Raw genomic sequence first — 20,414 nt, forward strand, 5'->3', positions numbered from 1 at the left:
TATATATATATATACACACACACATACATACATACATACACACACAATAAAAGCAAACCATAAAGTAATTTATGATTTCGGCAATTTGGAAAACCCTATTTTTTACATTTGCATTATATTTCTTCAAAAGCTATTTACATAGTACACAAGGAAAGGATATAACTGAATTTTAAAGAACATTCTAGTCATGACAAATACAACTGCTAAGCAGAGAAGATACTATGTACAACCGGATACAGAAACAAATCCAGAAAAATCAATCCAAATAACATATTTGTTAAAAAAAAATTAAAAAAAAATATCACATCCATTTTCACACATAACTAGCTTAAGTTCATTCATAACTGTCCCTCATTTGGAGGGACTGCCCCTTTTTTTTTTTAAACCAAATCCTTCTGCCCCACCTTCCTCGTTAGATGTCCCCCTTTTTGATCTGTGTTTTTCACAGTTAAAGAAGAACCCTGGGTACAAAAAAAAGTATTTACCCTTGCAGTGGGGCTACTCACCTGATCTTCGGTCCCATGGCGATCAGTCCTCACCTCCCTAACCCTCTGATCCGACTTTGGAATGTCCCTCGGCTTCCTCACATCTAATGCAGGTCAACAGACCCAGATAAGACATGATGAAGTCAGGGGTCCTTAGACCACCGGAGCCCAGGGGGGAAAAGCTGCGGGTCCAGTCTAGCAGCCCAGAGGGAGGCTATGGGAATGAAGATCAGATGGAGTAAAACTGCTTTGAGTCCCCTAGATACAACAAGCACATAACCCCTGCAGTGTGGGGGTAGCCCCACTGCAAGAGTAAGTTTTTTGTTTAACATTTAATATTTACATTTTTGAAAACCAGTCCCCAGTACTTGCAATGATTTGGAAATGTGTGGCCACTGCTGAATCAGATTATACAAGCTGCAATGACTTGTATTGTCCATAAAGTATACATATTGTGAATCAATGAGTCTCAGATACACATCTACATTTTTATGGCCATGAGATACACATATGAAGAACAAGTGAACAAGAACAATTGAGCTGAACTCAATATATGGGGTTTCATCACGATTTGAGGATTGTTTTGTTTTGAGGGTTGTTTTGTACAACAAACACTTTCATTATTCCTCTGCATCTTTCATAGACAACATTTTCTCAGTAGGTAACGATTTATAGGGAAATATTCCCTATTTACCACCTTTCCCTAGCAAGCCTGACATTGGCTTTGTTTTTCGAACAGCAAAAGTGTGTCACAAAGCAATTCAGGCTGAATTGCAAATACAATTTAAAGGCCATCGCTTTTATTTATAAATGTGTTAATTATAAGAATCTTAATGTTCACAGTTTTGTTTTCACACTTTTGTCACTATGCTACAGCACCAAATATTCTCCAATTAGACCCCTAATTTTTCAATTCAATACAGGCAGATAAAAAAAAGCCCAGTTTAGATTTTAATGTGGATTGGCAATGTGTTAAAATCAAACATGTTACCTCAGCCTTTCTCAATGTTTTTATGATGGAGCCTTTGAAAAAACTTTCCAGTCTCAGGGAACCCCTGCTAATAATTTCCATATCTACAGGTACATTTGTGTGAACAGTAAGACTAAATTAAAGAATATGGAATGTATATGACATCTAGAGCTGCTCTATACAACAAAAGTAATGTATAAATAATACAACAGTAATAACTATGGCCAGCAAGTAAACACAGACTGTAAAAAATGTAGTTTTCCCTCACACCAGTGTTCAGTAAAGAAGTGTACCCTTAGTGGTCCACAAGAAGAACATGGCTTACATTGATGCTCAGTTGGAAGAATGTTCCTTATATTGGTGGTCAGTGGGAAGAATGCTCCTTACATTGGCGGTCAGTGGGAAGAATGCTCCTCACATTGGCGGTCAGTAGAAAGAATGGTTCTTACATTGGTGGTCAGTAGGAAGAATGCTCCTTACATTGGTGGCCAGTGGGAAGAATGTTCTCCTTACAGGTGGCTTAAAAGATCATTGGTTGTCAGTGGTTACTTATATGAGCATTAGAAGTTCCAAATTACTTAAGAAAACCCTAATGACCTCTAGGCTGGAACCCTAGAGTTGCTCGGAACCCTGGGTGAGAAAGACCAGCATGTAAAACTCTGTGCTTGAGTACAATGTATGTGAATGAATGGTAACGTTACTGTGGATAAATGCAATAATGTCATCACACACACTGCTATTACAGGTGAAACTCGAATAATTTGAATATCGTGCAAAGTTCATTTATTTCACTGATGCAACTTAAAAGGTGAAACTAATATATGAGATAGACTCATTACATGCAAAGCAAGATAATTCAAGCCGTGATTTGTCATAATTGTAATGATGATGGCTTACAGCTCATGAAAACCCCAAGAACCCCAAATCCACAACCTCAAAAAATTTGAATATTACATGCAATCAATAAAACAAGGATTGTACATAGAATAATATCGGACCTCTGAAAAGTACAAGCATGCATATGTACTCAGTACTTGGTCTGGGCCCCTTTTGCAGCACTTACTGCAATTACTTTTGCACGATATTCTAATTATTCGAGTTTCACCTGTATATCTACAAGTATCCTATAGTCAAGGCATTCTAAAGCAGCACTTACAAATACCCTTGGTGTTAATCCCAAAACCATTGTGACTGTGTTCACTGTTCACCAATACAGTCTTCGTGGAAAGAACAGAATAATCTGCACCTGTCTCCACAGATGAGGCATGACAAGAAACTTTTCTAACATCATTACAGATGGTGTCACCTATGCCACCTGGCCAAAAAATAATTCTTATTCTAAATTAATGTTAAATGTAACCCAAAGCAACCAATCAGAATTTACTCTAAATTCTTTATTGCTATATTGGTAAAATAAATGTAAATACATACAATTCACCCTGGAATGGTAACTAGAACTTTTAAAGAGGATTTGATAAAACCTCCTTCATAAATCATACATGCATTGGTTCTGCAGATGATACTGAGCTAGGCCATGACAGTGCTGTAGCTAAAGATGGAGGAGATTTTGTATTAACACAATCCCACAGTGGCTTGAAATGTAGGATAGCCATATGAGGACTCCATCAGAGTTACAGTAAACTTTATGAGACTTGATTTATAAGATACCTGGTACTGGGACATTCCATTCACATCTGAAGGCATGCTGGAGATGCCATACCCCATAGAATAAGATGTTACATGACCTCAGGCTGTGTACATATTTCTGTATGGTAGAGAAAGCAAGAGTGGCAGGATGAGGCTACTGGGAAATCTTAACCTCAAGGTGCAGTTAATCATGGTGGCGCAGAAAGGAGAAATACAATTTTTGTTTAACAGTGGTATGTTAGGCTGGTCTCCATAGCAACAACACACTAAATTAGTCTTAGAGGGATGGCAGCTATTTAAATGTAATCCAGGAACAGACATCAATAGTCAGTTCATCATCCCGACACATTTGCGTTAGGTTTTACACACTAGCCTTCTGAAAAATAATTAGGGAGCAGATCAAGCATGAAAAAAAAAAGTTACAGAAAAAGGAAAAAGGTTCAGGTGGAATTGCCTTTTCCATTACCTTCTTTTTTCTATTACTACTACCTCCTGTTTGTCTGCTTAATACAGCTATGATTATTTTCTCTTCCTTCCTACTAATTCACATTACTCAAGAGTAGCAATTATTCAGTACTTGGCAGCAAAAGGGAATTACTGCCTGTTGCAAATACATACAAACCCAAGCAAAAGCGTAGAACAAATAGTGTCTAAAAAAAGGTGCAACTTCCTAGGACTCTACAGACTTCTTTAAATGTTATTATACTCTTCAGAATGTCATAAAACTCTAATTTTGCCAAAGTAATGAAAATAAGGGAGAGTGTCTGAAAAATAGTATGCAGCAAATTCTATAAGGGTACATGCACATGGCAGTAAGCATTTACTGATCATCCATGCAGGAGCTTGCTGGTAGAAAGATCATGTGTGAAAAATACATGTAATGGTCTGTAAAGTGCTTGCTTTACAAGCAAATGGATGAGTAACTGTATAGATCTACAAAATCCCTCCTCTACCTCTAATTTTTGTGTGTAGCGTTCACCAACAGAGCCAATGGATAGATTGGTCCCTCCTAGCCTGTCTAGGGTTTATTGTTGTATTGCTGCCCCCAAAGCACTTACTGACCCTCCAGTGGCGACTGAAAAAACTGATGTCCACACTGTTCATATGATGCTGATGAACTTTTATTTAAGACTCCCAGGACTCCCAGTGTAAGAATCGGATCTGAACCCAGGGCCGCTGCTGTAACTGGCAGTGGTTCTTCCTGCTAAGCCATCTTAGAACCTTGGATAGGGCCATGCCTGATCTCCTATATAATCCTCAGTTGAACCTAGTTTCTGCTGAACTCTGAACTCCTTGCTGCTCCCTTGAACTTCCTATTTAAGCCATACCTCTACACTTCCTGTTTGCCAGATTATTGTGATCCAGCCAATATCTTGCTTCCTGCTACTTCTGTTATACAATCCGCTCATACTATCCGCTCATACTGCTACCCGTATACCGACCTTTGGCTGCTGATTCACCAACTATTCTCATTGTCTTCTGCTTCATACCTGATCCCTTTGGCTACTGACCTCGGCTTGATCTCTGACTATGCTTCTGCCTGCTCCTATACTACTGTCTTCTTGTTTACCGAACCGAACCAGTTTCACCACAAATTTGCCTGCTGTTTCAGCTACTGGACTCCGAGCTTGATCCCAGATTGTGACACCCAGGTTTTAGTACACTCAAAAATTGATAGAATAAAGTACTTGCAACCTTCACAGATAGAGTACCTTTAATCTGTGTCTTGGGCTTCTGGCTGTGTAGTACTTGATGTAATAGTTACTAGTCAATTTTAAAATAGATCACAATGCTTCAGGAAAGGATCAACTTCTCAGACTCCCGTACCTGTTGAAGTTGCTCACTGTCATCTCTATCCTCAAGCTTCAATCTTTAGACCCAGTCCTAGGCCTCAGTCTGAGCACATGGCTTCCCTTCTTAGGCAGCAGGCCTAGAAGGGTCAGACAATCCACAGCATCCCTCCCCCGGACAGGAGTCAGCCTCAAAGTTACAAGGTCATCCTCGAAGATTTATGTCCTCCCCCAGCATGCACCACTGGCCATGAACCTCCTAGTGATTGGCTAGGGAGACACCCATATCCACAACTCAACACCATTGGTTGCTCTGCTCTATTGCAAGGTTACACCAAGCAGCAAACCAAATGAGTGCAGACTATTAAATCAGGATTAGACTGACTACAGTCTGACAGCTCTAAGTTTAAATAATCACTCTTGCTTAAGGCAGGGTGGCTACACATGTGTACGCAAGTACATGTGTTTACACATGTTTAGATGAGTACACGTGTAAGTTACTGGCCACAGACACAGATTTGTCTAATCTTTTGTGTTATGTATCTGTACACAATGCAAATGTATTGATCTTTACAAAGTTGTGTACATAGTCCCATAGAAAAAAACTTTACAGCTGCATCCAGATTTATTTAAAAAAAAAAAGAATTCCAGAAAAAAAAAAATGCTGCTTTTTGCACCCAATGTACATGAACCATAAATGTGCATGAATGCAAGGACCCCCAGTCTACAGAATATTTTTCCTTCATTGGCCCACGTAAGCACTTAAGTAAAACACATACTTCTGTCTGCAAAGACTCCAAGGGCTTCACTATAAGGCCCCGTTCACACCTGACCGTTTTGTAGCGCGTCCTACGCTCGACGAACGCGCTACAAAACGGTCAAAAAAATAAATAGCATTGTAGTCAATGCCCTCGTTCCCAACTAGGCGTATTTCCGCCCGTCCCTAACGCCCTACAAAACGGCCCACGCCTGAAAAGGTCCCGGGACTACTTTGGGCCGTTTTGTAGGGCGTTTTCCATTGGGATACAGCCAAGTAGCCTTTGGAATCGCGCGACTTTTTACCGCGAATCGCGGAAAAAAACCCGCGTGCCGGTCACGCGACAGACGCGCATATTACAATACGCCTAGGTGTGAATGGGGCCTAAGTGCCAAAGGGCTGCATTTAGGCCCCGGGCTATTGGTTGGGCACCAAGGATCTAAGAAATCCCTAACATAGAAAAAGAATCAGCCAGCAACGTCTGACCGTCCATTCTGTTGACAACTGGACAAATTGTAAAAATGAATTCCTGCAATGGCCATGCAAAAAGCAAAAAAATAAAAGCGGACAAAAGATTTTTACTCTTCCACATTATCCAAAACTAGAAAATTGGAGTTAGCTGGAGTTCCATTCCAAATAAATGCCATATTTCCCTTATGCAGGCATTTGAAGGACCTTGGGTGTCCGGAGGAAGCTGTCAAATACTCCTGGTTGCCATGGAGAAACCACAAAATAACTGTGTCCACAGAATGCAGTAGCTGTGCATGCTCAGCACCATTAAAACATTATGTTGATGCAGCTGTGTCTAGAGCTCTCAAGGCATCAAGCAATATTTGATTTGAAAAAGGAAAACATTTTCGGTGACATAAATCATTCTACAAGAGCATATGAAATCATATTGGAACAAGATACCTTGTAGAAATAAATACTATTTAGAAAGCTGACTGTTTTACCATATATCAGAGCAGTGCGGCTGAACAGTTAAAAGATAAAATGGCAAACTGATAAATGTAAAAGTGAATTTTTCAAAAATATGGATCACGGATGAACATAAAGCTTCATGTCAAGTTATTAAAAGGGACATTGGCATTTAAATCCCCGCAAAACATAACCCCAGTATCATTTCAGGAGAAAAAAAAAACTTGGCAGTAGCTTACTAAAATTAAGGCTTAACTGCAGACAAACAGCTAAAGACACAGATTAAATACATATAAGGGAGCCGATTTACCAGTCAAAGGATTTCGGTCCATCCAGTTCTGAGGTTTACACAGCTTCGACACACCACACAATTAGAGAGCCACTGTTCTTTAATTTTTCTGGAAATTTCAAGGAAAATGACAGGCCACTGGTGGTGTCTGAGAACCGCTGCTGAAAACCAGGGCCAGCCCCCAGGACAAGGAGAAATTTGATTGGTCGAGAAAAATTACAGAACAAGGGCACAAGCGTGTTGAGCCTAGCACGCCTCCAACAGCTGAGATCGTGTCCAATATTCTTATGACAAAATCGATAAATGGTCACTTGCACTCCAACATTATGTTTGCCTGAAGGAACCACTTGGTTCCGAAACGTCGCTACAAATGTGACACTATCCCAGTCAATAAAAGGTATTGACTTTGCATCAAGTTGGAGTGCGAGTGACCATTTATCGATTTTGTACTATTGGCAGAGGCATCTGCGGTCGCATCAGCACCAACCCGAGTTTTGGGTTTGTTTCAGGTCAGGTGTGCGGTGGGATATACCTTGTACTTACAATATTCTTATGAGTTCCATAACATTTATAGAACGCCGCCTCTGCTGCTTCCTATCTGAACAACAGCACCAGGCCCATGATGCTCTTAATTCGTACAATGATGAACTCATCTATCTGTAACTCTGCCTTAGCCTCCTATCAGCATACTCCTTGCACTGCAGCCCAACTGATCTTTGTGTGGCCACTTTCCTTAGTATGAGATACCTGAGCAAGTCTACATCAGAACACAAAATGGTTTAGTCTCATGAACATGAAACAGCTTTACTCCTTACTCTTCATGATGAAATGGGGGGGAGATAGACATGACTCTTTCCTACTTCCAGTAACTTTACATTGGATGAAGAGAAATTCAGTACATATTCAGATGTATTGGAGATATTGATTAATAATAATTCCATCTCATCCAGTAGGTGAAACATTTTCCCGTGTTTCCCCATAGCTGAAATCCGGCTAAACAAAAATTTTAACTAAAACACAAGAACCATGTTTATTCTTACATAAATATTGGTGTCATTTTTGTATTTTTTCCAAAATCTGTGCAGTAATCCAGCATAAACCAACTCCTGCACTTTGCTGCTCATTCGCCCGTCTAGAATAATGTCGTAAGACAAGTACCGTCATTGCGCTCAATAAATTATTCACAGCGTAATTTTAAAGGGACCAACTTGATTGCATATTAAATAGCCCTGTCACTTTCAAAATTATATTGGCTTAATGGTTGTTGTTTAATTGTGTACAGAGCACAACTACTCTGTCCTTACAAGATATTGTATTTATAGGTTTACACTGGAATTCTTCTTTAACATTGATGGTAGAAGATTGGGGAGTGATATTCTCCTGGACAGTGATTTTTAATAATCCTAGAAAGTAAAACAATCAGCTTTTGATACCACATTTTGCCACAAACGGCAGTTATCAGAGCAATTGGCTATATAGCATACTTAATAGCTGTAGGTATTTTTTTTTTCACAACTATTTTGTTTTTGGATCCTTTACACCTGAAATAAATCTTTAATATTTAATAGCAGCTTTTACAATGACTCATTGTCTGCTAAAATATTAATGAGACATTCAATTAAATCTGTTGCTAGATTCAGTAGTTCTGGATAAATCCTAGTAAGGATACAGAAACCATTACCATATATATATATATATACATACATACATACATACATACATACATACATACATACATACATACATACATACATACATACATACATACATACACACACACATATATTTTCTTTTGTAAAGCCATCAATCATAAAAACATTACCGGTGTGAAATGCAGACAAGTGTGGGAAGTTTATTCATTCAGGCTCAGAGCTCATTCAAAAAGGTAGATCTGAAGCCTTTCAACCTGTAAAAATGTGTACACGTTTATTGCCTTAGTAGATGAGAACTCTCCCATGCTGAATATGCTCTTGGTACATGGCTCTAGCTATAATCATTTAATCATGATAAAAGAAAAAAATCTATTCAACTCTATTCAGTCTTTGAGAAAGAATAAAACATTGTAAAACAACCTGTGATGCTGAGTTTTAGAACTCACAGCTCTAAAATACTGTAAATATCACATTTGTTGTAAACTACAATATAAAACCATTTTTTACTCCAAATCACTTATATGTGCTGTATAAACTATTCCACGGTGGACTGTACATTCATTAGGACAAAGGACTGTCATTCCATCCACAAGCCAAGGAACAGGATACTTAGTTGTAGGTGAGGGGAACCATATGCTATCAAAGTATCATCTCAATATTTTCATAAGTAACATTTAATATTTGAAGCATATTTAAAAACAAAACTTTTTTTCATTAAGGGAATGGTTAAAGTCCTGTCAGATTTTACTTTACCATTCGTGTGTGCCATTAGGGAGACATACCTTTTTCCTGTCCTGTAGACAAAATAGTGAGTATCTCTTCAAAAAGAGGTCCCCCCTTTAGACAGTTGTCTCTGGAACACCTGTCCCCATTGGAAGATTTCTCCACTATTCCTGAAAATTTGGGATTAAAGAAGAACCCCAGGCAGAATAAAAAAAATGCCCCTTGCAGTGGGGCTACCCCCACACTGCAAGGTTTAAGTGCTTGTTTGTTTTAGGTGCAAAATGAAAATAAAAGTATACACTCACAACTCCCGCTCCGTGGTGGTGACTGCTCCTCTCTCACACTCTGTTCCGGCTGTGGAATGTCCCTTGGTGTCCTTGTGTCCAATGCAAGTGAATGGACGTGATGACATCATGGCTCCTTAAACCATCAGAGCCCACGGGAGAAGAGGCTACAAGGACCGGTTTATCAGCCAGATGGGCCCTGGGATTGGGTGAGTATATATTTTTTATTTTACACCCTAGACCAAAATTAGCACTTTACGCATGCACTGCGGGGGTAGCCCCACTGTAAGGGTTAATTTATATTCTGCCCAGACTTGTTCTGTAACCCTTAAATTCAGTCCCAGTGACAGTAGTCAACAAGACAGAGGGTTTGTTGACTAGAGAGTGAAGGAGTTAGAATATGTGAAACTTTGATGCTAATGGGAACACAGACAGCTATAAAAAGCTTAGCTATACAAATGTATGATCTTAAATATATAAAATCAGACATTTGTCAGTCCTAGCAAATCTTTTTTTTTAACATTAGGAGGATAAAAGAAAACTCAAATAATAATCTCTTGCACAATATGTTTTCATCACACAATCAGATTTTTGTACCTGCCCAAATGATATCTGAGCAGACAAACATAGATGGAAAATCTGGCAGTAGGCCAATTCTAGCTATTGGCAAATTTAGGTAAAACAGATGATAAGTGTGTGCATGGGTAATTCTATGAGTGAACATTTAAAAGAAAGAAAAGCTGACTATGCAAGGCAGGTGTATCATCTATGCTAAAGTGAAACGCAACAATTTTTTTTTTTTTAAGAGAAAAAAGCTTAAAAACATGTAAATGCACATAAATGTGCAGGAAAAAATGCACGCTTTTACGAAAATGCTAACGCTCCAGAAACTGTTTATTGGTCACAAAATATTTTTTCAAAGCAGCCAACACATTTTGGGGGCTTTAAAGTGGTTAAAAAGTCAAAAGGTTTTTGCAAAACAGGCTTTTTCCAAAACTGATTAAATCAAGTACAATGGATACTGCTCCTTGATGTTTAAAGTTTTAGTTTGCTGCAGAACCAGATGGTCCCCTGAGCACTGGTCCTGATATCCTGTTTTAGGGTGGCTCCTTTTCCTTGCAGGGTCCTCCGGAGTCGCACTTGTGTGTGCTAGTATGCCTTGTGTGTCTCAAGCCAGTCCCCTCCTCCCCTCTCCTCCTTCCACCCTCCTCCCTTGGCCAACCTAGTAGATGGAGAGCTGCTGCAGACTGGCTTGTCCCTTGATTTGTGTGATTTTGCACTAGACAGGAAGTTCAGGTAGGCTGAGCTGAAAGAGTTAGGAGAGCCAGCTGTTTGTAAACATGACTATATCTATCTAAATACTTTGTTGGGCAATGTATATTTGTTTTATCTAGATTTACTATTAAAAAAACTTTCAGAACTTAATACTTCTTTAATACCATGTCTTAATGGCTTTGGCCTCATTCACACTACCGCGTATATGCGCGTATTGTAGTATATGCAAATAAATGGATCTTTACACATAGCTGCGTATGGAGCCGTATATTTGCGTAGCGTAAACATGCGCAAAAACAGAATGGAACCGAGATGCGTCCAGGCAGCGTATTTACGTGCATATACGCGTGTTTGCATGCATATACGCACGTACAGTTCATTGAAATTTCTATTATGAATGATGCATTGTGGGATTGCAAATAGTGCACGCATATAAGCACATATGCTCGTATAGACGCGCATATATACGTACATATACGTGCATGTACGCAATATCCAATTTTGTTCTTGCGTTGTGTGTGAATGAGGCCTAACCGAGCCTGCTTATATCACTGATTTAGCACTTAACTAACCCTAACTTTGCTAGTGTTCCACTTTGGTATACCAAATTCCCAGTGACTTTCCAGGCTCACATTTTTTGTCTGCAGCATGCACCGTGACAGTATTCTCTTTTCCTCATGAGAAAGGGAACAATCTCTACTCAGTTATGGAAATAGCCCAACATGCTGATAAAAATAAATTCATGCCAGTTATGCCCAAGCGCCTGTTACTCCCCCTGAATATTGCTAACTAGGTGAAATAGACTAGCATATGGCTGCTGTTTTACATGCTGTATATTCATAGACACAAAATTCATCAGTGTGGTGTAATGAAGCTATAGAAAAGGTGGAGCATCTCTTGTCAGCAGTTTGTACTGTTAGAAAGGAAGCAATCAGCGTGTGACAGACATCTTGACAGAGTTCATTTGGCTCAATTAGAATGAGAAAGAAGACAGCCAGCGATTCTTTGGCAGGTAACAAATCTTCAGCTACCCGACCTGTATCTGATCCTTAAAGTGTGGGGAAACACAACTCTTTATAATGAAGAGATTAAGTATACCAGCTTTTTATGTAAATAGAAATGATTACAGTTATTTAATTGGACATCAGGCATTAGGCACCTCCTTATTTAGCTTTGCTGACTTGAGACAGGGATCAGAGGTCACATGGAGTTAGCTGGTGCCCTGTCAACTGCCTGACCTGAAAAACATTGCCCAGCTTGGAAAACTGGAGTTAGTTCACATGAATCACTATAACTGTCTTATTGGTTGAGCTCAGCATTGCTGCGCCAGAGGAAGAGTGCACGTTTGTGAACAGGGGAAAACGCTAATTTCTGTGATGTTGGAGGTGTACTCAACACACAACTCGCCCCAGCTTCTATGCCAGGATGAGGCAAATTGGTCTGGATGATAGCTTTTTGGCTGGTCTTTGAGGAGGCAGAGCTTGGCCTACAGCTGTCATGTAAACTAAGCTCAATTTTTCTAAGCTGGACAATGATTTTTACACTACTAGGGCCCCTTAACTGAACAGTATAAAAAAAAAAAAAGTGAACTAATCCTTTAAAGATCATCAGACAGTCCAGGAAAATAGTAAGTTCAGAAGAAGGTGTTATCAGTGGCATCCTCAATGTATCAGGTTTCCTTTAAAAAAGAAATATTCAAATTCCTGCATAAGCCAGAATAGGACTGGTTCCATTTAAACTAGCTAATGTTTTATAAAGTGAAGCACAAAACGCCATAACTGAGAATAGTTAACAGGGTAATACATTTTAAATTGTTACATTATGGCTGGAAAAGGTTAGAGCAGCGTTTTACAACCCTTGTTCAGTCATGGCACCCTTTAAAAGTTTGCTAAATCTTGTGGCACCCGTTTAAAATGTTAACAAAAATATAAATGTGAAAATTCATAACATTACATGTGTCCCAGATAGGTGTTTGGTATGGGGAAAACCCCATGCCAAAATAAGTGGGGTTCGCACATCAGAGTTACCCTTCAAATCAGGATCCTCCCTTTCATATTAAAATCCCCCCTTTCACATCTGAGACCTTCTCAACATTAGGAGACCACTTTACATCCATGGATTAGTGTCATTTATTCCCATGGTGCTGGTACCCAGTCTGTCTGCACCATGGAAAGGAAGGAAGGAAGCTGCCAATCTGCTTCTTAGGCTGTATGCAGTTTCCACAGCAGTAAGATCTGAATAACCACTTACAGTATATCGGAGGCTTCATACACAGGCATTTTGCTAGACATAAACCTACACAATAGGGAATTATCTATATACAAACTATTGTTTTCTTAATTTAGAGTTAGATGTAACTTTGCTTCAGCACTGCAGGGTTATGGTACATTGCAAATCTAATGCCGATAGCAGCAGAGTTATTTTCACTTATTACACAATGTAAAATTGCTCTTATTATTACTACATGAAATCTTGTGGTCAAGATTTTCCTTTTCACAGGGTAATATATAATCAAGTAACACAATGCAGACACTGAATTAACTGTAGTAAAGGACCTTTACAGTACAAATGGTCATTGGCTGACTTACGGCATTGAGGCAAGACAAACCATTAACATGGTTTTAATAACTCAATATTTGTTTGTTACTTTTCTTCATTACTGAAATGATGGATAGTTACTCCCACAGCCTACAGCTTCTCCTGAGGCATATGAAGCATTCCACTTGCTTAAGTAAAGACTGCCTAGGGCATGGAGCAGAAAAACTGGATTAGATCCTTCACCATTTTTCCAATTGTGCTAACAATTTATCAAATTGAAGAACAATTACCAGCATGGTGTCCATATATAAATACCTTAGCAATGTTATTAGGGTTTTTTTGCCTTCCTGTGGCTGCTATTCCAAATGATACGTTTGCCAGTTTTGAAATTATATATAAATCTACTTAAAGCAAATAAGATTATCTGATGAATATATTTATGTTTTGATTTCAGAATGCAAAGCCAACACTTTAAGACGAGGACCATTGGCATCACTTCTAGTTATTGTGGATGATGTACTAAAGAACTACTTTTTTTAATTCCCCTATATGCGTTTGGGTAATTCACACATATATGACTGGGTATTCTACATGATCACAGCTTTAGTAAATCAACTCCACTGAACTGATGTAAAAAAAAAAAAACATGTTAAACAGAACATGGTTTAACATTTTATTACCATAGCTGCAGGTTTTGGTAAACACATTCCAGTTTTCGACAGGACACAACAAGTTTACTATTGAACATTATTTTGTCAGTGTTCGTGGGTTATATTTGCTTACTTTTTCTTAAAAATAATTTATAAATAAACAAAATAAAATCAGTGGTAGGGATTTTTGTGGTCAATATTTTATCAATTACATCATGAAATTATTATTGTATAAATAAATCCAATCTCTCGAATGCAGGGAGCACTCGCTTCAACCACTGGTGTTTTGCCCATCACCACACAATCAAGTAAAATACTCAATAAAACATGACGTAATACGGAATGGAAACATAGTAACAGTGCCTTTCCTCAGTTTCTGACACACAGAAAAACATTTAAAGAAGTGTGTGTATGTATATGTATGTGTGTGTGTGTAATTATATATATATATATATATATACACACACACACACACACACACACACACACACACATTTATTTATTAAGAGAGTATATATATCCAGTATATATCTCCTCAATACAATTATTTTCTTACACAAATTGCATCAGTCATCCATGTATTCTATAATGGAAAATAAATCTTTTGCCATGGCTTTATATGACAAGCATTTATGAATTGTTATGTAGCTTGAACAAGGGTGAAAATAAAATAAAAAACACTGCGACCACGCACATTCCAGTGTCATCAGGTAACATCCCAGCTATCCCACTTGCTATAATGCATGTATGGTTTGTTGGAAGCTCTTCACAGGAAATGTGCTCAATCTTCACTAAGCTAGCATGACACAGGCAAATATTAATAGCACAAGAAAAGCCTTTCTCTGCATGTTGGATTTAGTTAAAAGGCAGGCGATATTGAGGAAAGAATATTATACGAAAATGCTACCCTTAGGAACAACAAGCTGAGACATTCAAGGTGAACTGATGACAACGCAGTTTTAAATAAGTCAATTTTTTTAACAGAAGAATCCATAACAAACCCGGCTAAGTGAACAGATGGTAAAATAGTTTATATTTAAAAGGAGGATACAATATCCGTCTGCTTCCCATAATGCCTCTGCTAATTAGCATGAATACACTGAGGAATTTAACCAAAGGTATATAGCATTATCTGGAGGGATGAGCAAGCTATACATACGTGGAACTATGTGACTCAAAGGAAATGTAATATTATAATGTAATGTGTAATTATATTATTGTTATTTCATGAAAATAAAGATATCATTTGTTTATGTTTAGCTCTACAAAAGGTCATGTGATGTAACAATTGCTATGTAGGAGGTCAATTTGCTGTGAAAACTCATTTTAAGTCACATTCATGCAAGAAAATAAATATGGAAGTTGAACTGGAAACATGTCTATCTTCAAGAAGAATAGAAAATATAAATCATAGACAGAGCCACATATTTACACCAAATCCATGTTTTGCAGATGCAGCCATTTTTAGCCAGGTGTGATGATAACCTCATGTCTGTAATGACAACCAGATACTTGATTTTGGAAGAAACATCAACTGGACAAATTATATAACCTGGCCTAATAATTACTGGACTCAGCACCCCTCTTATATAAGCAGCATCAGTAGCTTATACCTGACACTAGTTCTTAGCCAATTCAAGAGTTTGCGTCCATTACGGAGGGGCCAATCGTCTTGTTACGTCTATGGCATCCTTAGGCATAGATCTCTCTCCTGAGCAACCACTAATATTTCCATGTCATATAACACTTGCAGGAAACCTGAGTTTAAATCAGGTCAAACAGCAGGGTGGAAGAGTTTTCATTGTCTTTTTACTGAGTTGAGTATACTGCATCATCTCAGTGTGGTTGCAGTGGCTACTGATATAATCCTTAGATACGTACAGCGTTTTTGGGAGAGGATCTTCTTGTCCGATAGGATCGCAGACATGAAAAACTGTGACATTACCTTCAAAAAGGGCAGTGTTGGGGGAGAGTTTAAAGTTGAAGGGTAGTGTATGCATACATACACTACCTTTCCTTCTTCCTTCCTGATCAACATGCAATTAAACTTTCAATCACATAATTTTGTTTTTCAAGAAATAGCTCTCTTGGGGACCCTTTGATGTCATCACTGGGTTTGTTTGCTGCTCTTTACTTCAAGTTTGGTGGAAGAAGCCAACAGCTTTCTATAAATGTCAAAACATTCTGCCTTGGACCTTTTTTTTAAATGAATTATATGAAAGAACACATGCTGGCAAAAGGGTGCTGCATTTCAATCTACTGACTGGTTGACTCTGGTTGCAGGTACATCTATAAAAGGGAAGCCGTGGATGTGTTATTTCACATAAAACTAGATCAACATGACTGATGGGGAAGAACACCAATACCTGTGAGAGGGAGGCCAACAGACAGTACTGATCAAAGGGAGAACTGAATGATGAACGTTTTTTTTTGTTTAAAAAAGGAACTGAAGATAGGCTCAAGATAGCTGCTGCAGTTTCAAAGGGTTATACTGGGGGAATGCAAGTTTACAGGGAATTGAGAGTATTCAGTTTTACCATGGTAGAGAGTACTTTCTACAAGTGTGGTAAAAAAAAAGGTCAGATTTAAAGCCAAAACAACAAACTATCCAGTTTGTTGTTGATATAATTAACTACCTTTAAAATGTTCCCTGCACTTTATGCATTACATAAATAAATTTGATAAATTCAATTCTTTTTTCAATATCTTTCTTGCAATTACTAAAATTAGCGGTTTCCTCCATCACAACCAATGTATGCTAGGTAATATGGTCTCTGGATTTTTTTTAGAACTTGCTTGGTAAATTCTAGAAGAATATATTTTAAAATATTGTACTCATATTATAATAGAACAGGAGAGTCTGTATATTTGGTTACATTTTCCAGTAAATGGTAAAACAATAAACTACTATACACTGAGTGGCCAGATTATTATGACCACCCCATCAGTACTTCGTTGGGCCACGAGATGACTCCACGATATGACTTTGTTGGGCCGCCTCGTGACTCCACAAGATGTTGAAAGGTGATGCGAGGAATCTGACACTGCACTGTTGCTCTTCTGTTGTCTTGTACCAGTCTTGCCACTCTCCGTTCTGCCCTAACATTGACTAGTCGCTGACGGCCACAATTCGCACGTTCAGACCCAGATTTTCGGCTGACAGTCAAGTCTTTAAACACTTTAACAACAGCTGCTCTTGAACATTTAACTAATTCTGCTGTTTTGCCGATACTCGCTCCATGGCTCCGAGCGCCAACAATCATCCCACGTTCAAAGGCTGTTAAATCACGTAGTTTACCCATATTTTCAGGGGAAAAAAAAAAATCACTTCTACTGTCGTGGTAAACAACCTGCTTCCCTATTTATAATGGTCTGGCCCCCTAGCAACTTCAGCGTGAAATTATAGCTAATTATAGCTGATTTGCTTACAAACGTCAGGTGGTCATAATAATCTGGCCACTCAGTGTATTTCTAAAATTGCTATTCCATGGTATTTTATCCCAAGCAAATTAAAATTATTTTTTCCATATTAGAACTCTACTTGCTGGGGATAAAACTCATCAGGATCTCATCTACATGCAAGGTAACTCTGCTTTAAAAATCATTCCTTATGGTGATACATATATTTAATGATTGGATCGAAGGCTAAATTCACATGTCCACTAAAAGTGGGTGCTTGGCAGGCATTTTTACCCTCCAAACAAACACTCACTTAAGGGTCTTTTTCCACTATATTGTGGTAATGCATGTGGCAATGCGTTTCATCATGGCTGGAGGCAGTCTGCTTAAACACAGTCTCTTTGGGCTGTAACACAGCTCATATCCCGCATTGTGATGTGCTGTAGGACAAGTGCATTTTGTGTATGCATTAGGGTGCTATTCAAACCAAATACCAAGGCACATACATCTTGCATAGCAGTGAGCTGAGGTAACCCCCTATTTATTCAGTATCGCATAGAAAATATTATTTGTCTATTGGATATTGTCCATGGGTAGGTAATATTTTCCATTGTTCTAGTCATTTTTCTTCTTCACATATAAATATAATAATAATAATAATAAAAAAGCTATTTTAGCTTTTGTTCTAATAACGTTATATATTCTGCTGTAATTTGCTTTCCTTTATGTGACATTTCTTTGTATTTTTCTAAAATGTTTGTCTAATAAAAAGAGAAGGCTGGTCCATATACATAGATTACTAACGCTACATATAAACAAGGTTAAGTAAGCCACAGATCGTTTATAGATGCAACTCATAGGCCCCTTTCAGACGAGCGGTCCGATTAGGTCCGCCTGCCAGTTTTTCAGCCGGACGCTGTAAGTCTATGGGCAGCCGGGTTTAAACCGACAAATCCGCTTACACCCAGTCAGCCCCGTCTTCGGCTCGGTCTGATAAAACAGATGGATCATTGATCCGTTTTGACGGACCGGAGGTAATCTGACGTAAACTGACACATTTCCGTCTACATCAGATTCCTCAGACCGACACGAGGTCCAGCACTTTGTTTTTTCCTCCCCTGCAAGATGACATCATTTTGAGATGCTTCTGAGATCATTCAGAATTCATTGACACTGACCTACTTGTGACCTGCATTTGACCTGCTTGAAGACTTGTACAGGAAGCCGAAAGTACTCTGAAAATGTCTCTAATCTTTGCCATGGGGCATTAGTACTATGATGTGCAGGGAGCATGACTGAGATGCATGCTTGTCAAGAGTCATCGCTTCAGCAGATAACGATACAAAAGCACAGTCTTGGTTACAGATCATACCTTGGTTCAAGTATAAAATGCTATAAGGAGCAGGAAACACAGTGTCCTTGCAGCGTTTTGAATGGGGCCCTAGCTTGTCATGCTTTGGTTCACAGCTTGACCATTAATATCACCAACCAGCTGTAAACAGACATGTAAATGTTATTGTTAACTATAAAAGAGAAAGATCAGATTAAAGCTGAATCTCAAGCAGAATTTATTCCAGTTATGCATTCAGAAAAAAAATCATTAGTTGAATCTGTCTTCCTATTAACTTTCTGCAGAACAAGACTCACTCTGGCCTTGCACATAAAGACAAATCAGACTCTGCTGCTTTGTCCAAAGCTGTAGTCGCCACATCCAGCTTACGGGAGGTAAGTAATCAGCTCTTCAGTATGCTGCTGTTCCTCACGGTCCAGTCAGCAAACCAAGCTGTACTGCTTAACTGCAGGGCAAAAAAAGAGGTTAGCTACTAGCTATGCTGTTTGGTAGGGGTATCTAGATCACAAGGCTAAAGCAAATAGTGTTCTAAAAAGCAGTTTCCACATGTGATTTTCAACTGTACAGGCAGTCCCCGAGTTACGAACAAGATAGGGACTATAGGTTTGTTCTTCAGTTGAAAGTTGGAACAGGTAAATTTTTTAAGTGTAACTCCAGCCAAAATGTTTTTTTGTGTGTGTTTTGGATAGCATAGGGAAGGGTTTACCCCCTGTAAAGTATGTTTTGCTGTGTGTGCCCCTGTTCAGAAGATTTCACCTCACTTTCTGTCCCTGTGACAATTGGATTTTGAAAATTTTGGGTTGTTGTGGAAAACAGGATTGGTGATAAAGCTTCAGTGGAGACACCTTTTTGCCATGATCACTCTTACAGGAGTGAATTTCCCTTCCTAGGGGTAGATTTCCTTTCACTTCCTGTTGTCTCAAGGACAGGGAGTGATATTAAATCTTGCTAATGAGGATACAGACAGCAGTAAAAACCTCACAGTGACTTGGAAGAAGAGGTGGGCACCCCTCGTCTGCACGTCTAACAAGAGCTAACCTCCTGTAATGCATGTACAATACTACAAACCAGACCCAAAAAGACGGGCACTCCTCGTTGGCACGAGCACGGTAGTATTACAACTACCCCTGCTGTAGAGTAATAGCCTCCGTTTGTAAGTAGGAGTCATGTGAGTGGGATGTATGTAACTCGGCAAATGCATGTATTTAGCTGCTTGCCTGGAGTTTAGCTTTAAAGACCAGATCCTGCCAATTTATTTTCAGTGTTGTTGCTTTGGATAGAGTGTGAAAGAGTTTTATTCCTGCTTGTGTCCCCAAAGCACTCTACTTCCTGTCCATGCAGACCAAGGCACAGCACATGACAGGATATAGGGTGGGGAAATGAATTCTGTGAAGAATATATTGCTGTCTGTGCCTTACTGTTCGAGTGACCTCCATCCCCCTCATTTCTCAATGTCACAAGAAAAAGTGAGGCAAAATCTCCCCAATTTGCCCATTACCCAGCACAATGTTCTGCAAGTCTGTATATTTATCTGCAGTCTCTAATGTCATAAAAAACCCAGTATGCTCCATAGACAGATACTCATGAAATCCAGGTTCCCTGGGCTTTAAGTCCCATTAAAGACACATTTTGTTTTTTATTTGTGTCAAGAAAGTGATACTCAGTATAATAGATGTGAAATAATAA

The sequence above is a fragment of the Nanorana parkeri genome, unplaced genomic scaffold (assembly GCF_000935625.1).
Source record: "Nanorana parkeri isolate BGI_ZX_2015 unplaced genomic scaffold, ASM93562v1 scaffold45, whole genome shotgun sequence".
In the NCBI taxonomy this organism is placed as follows: Eukaryota; Metazoa; Chordata; class Amphibia; order Anura; family Dicroglossidae; genus Nanorana; species Nanorana parkeri.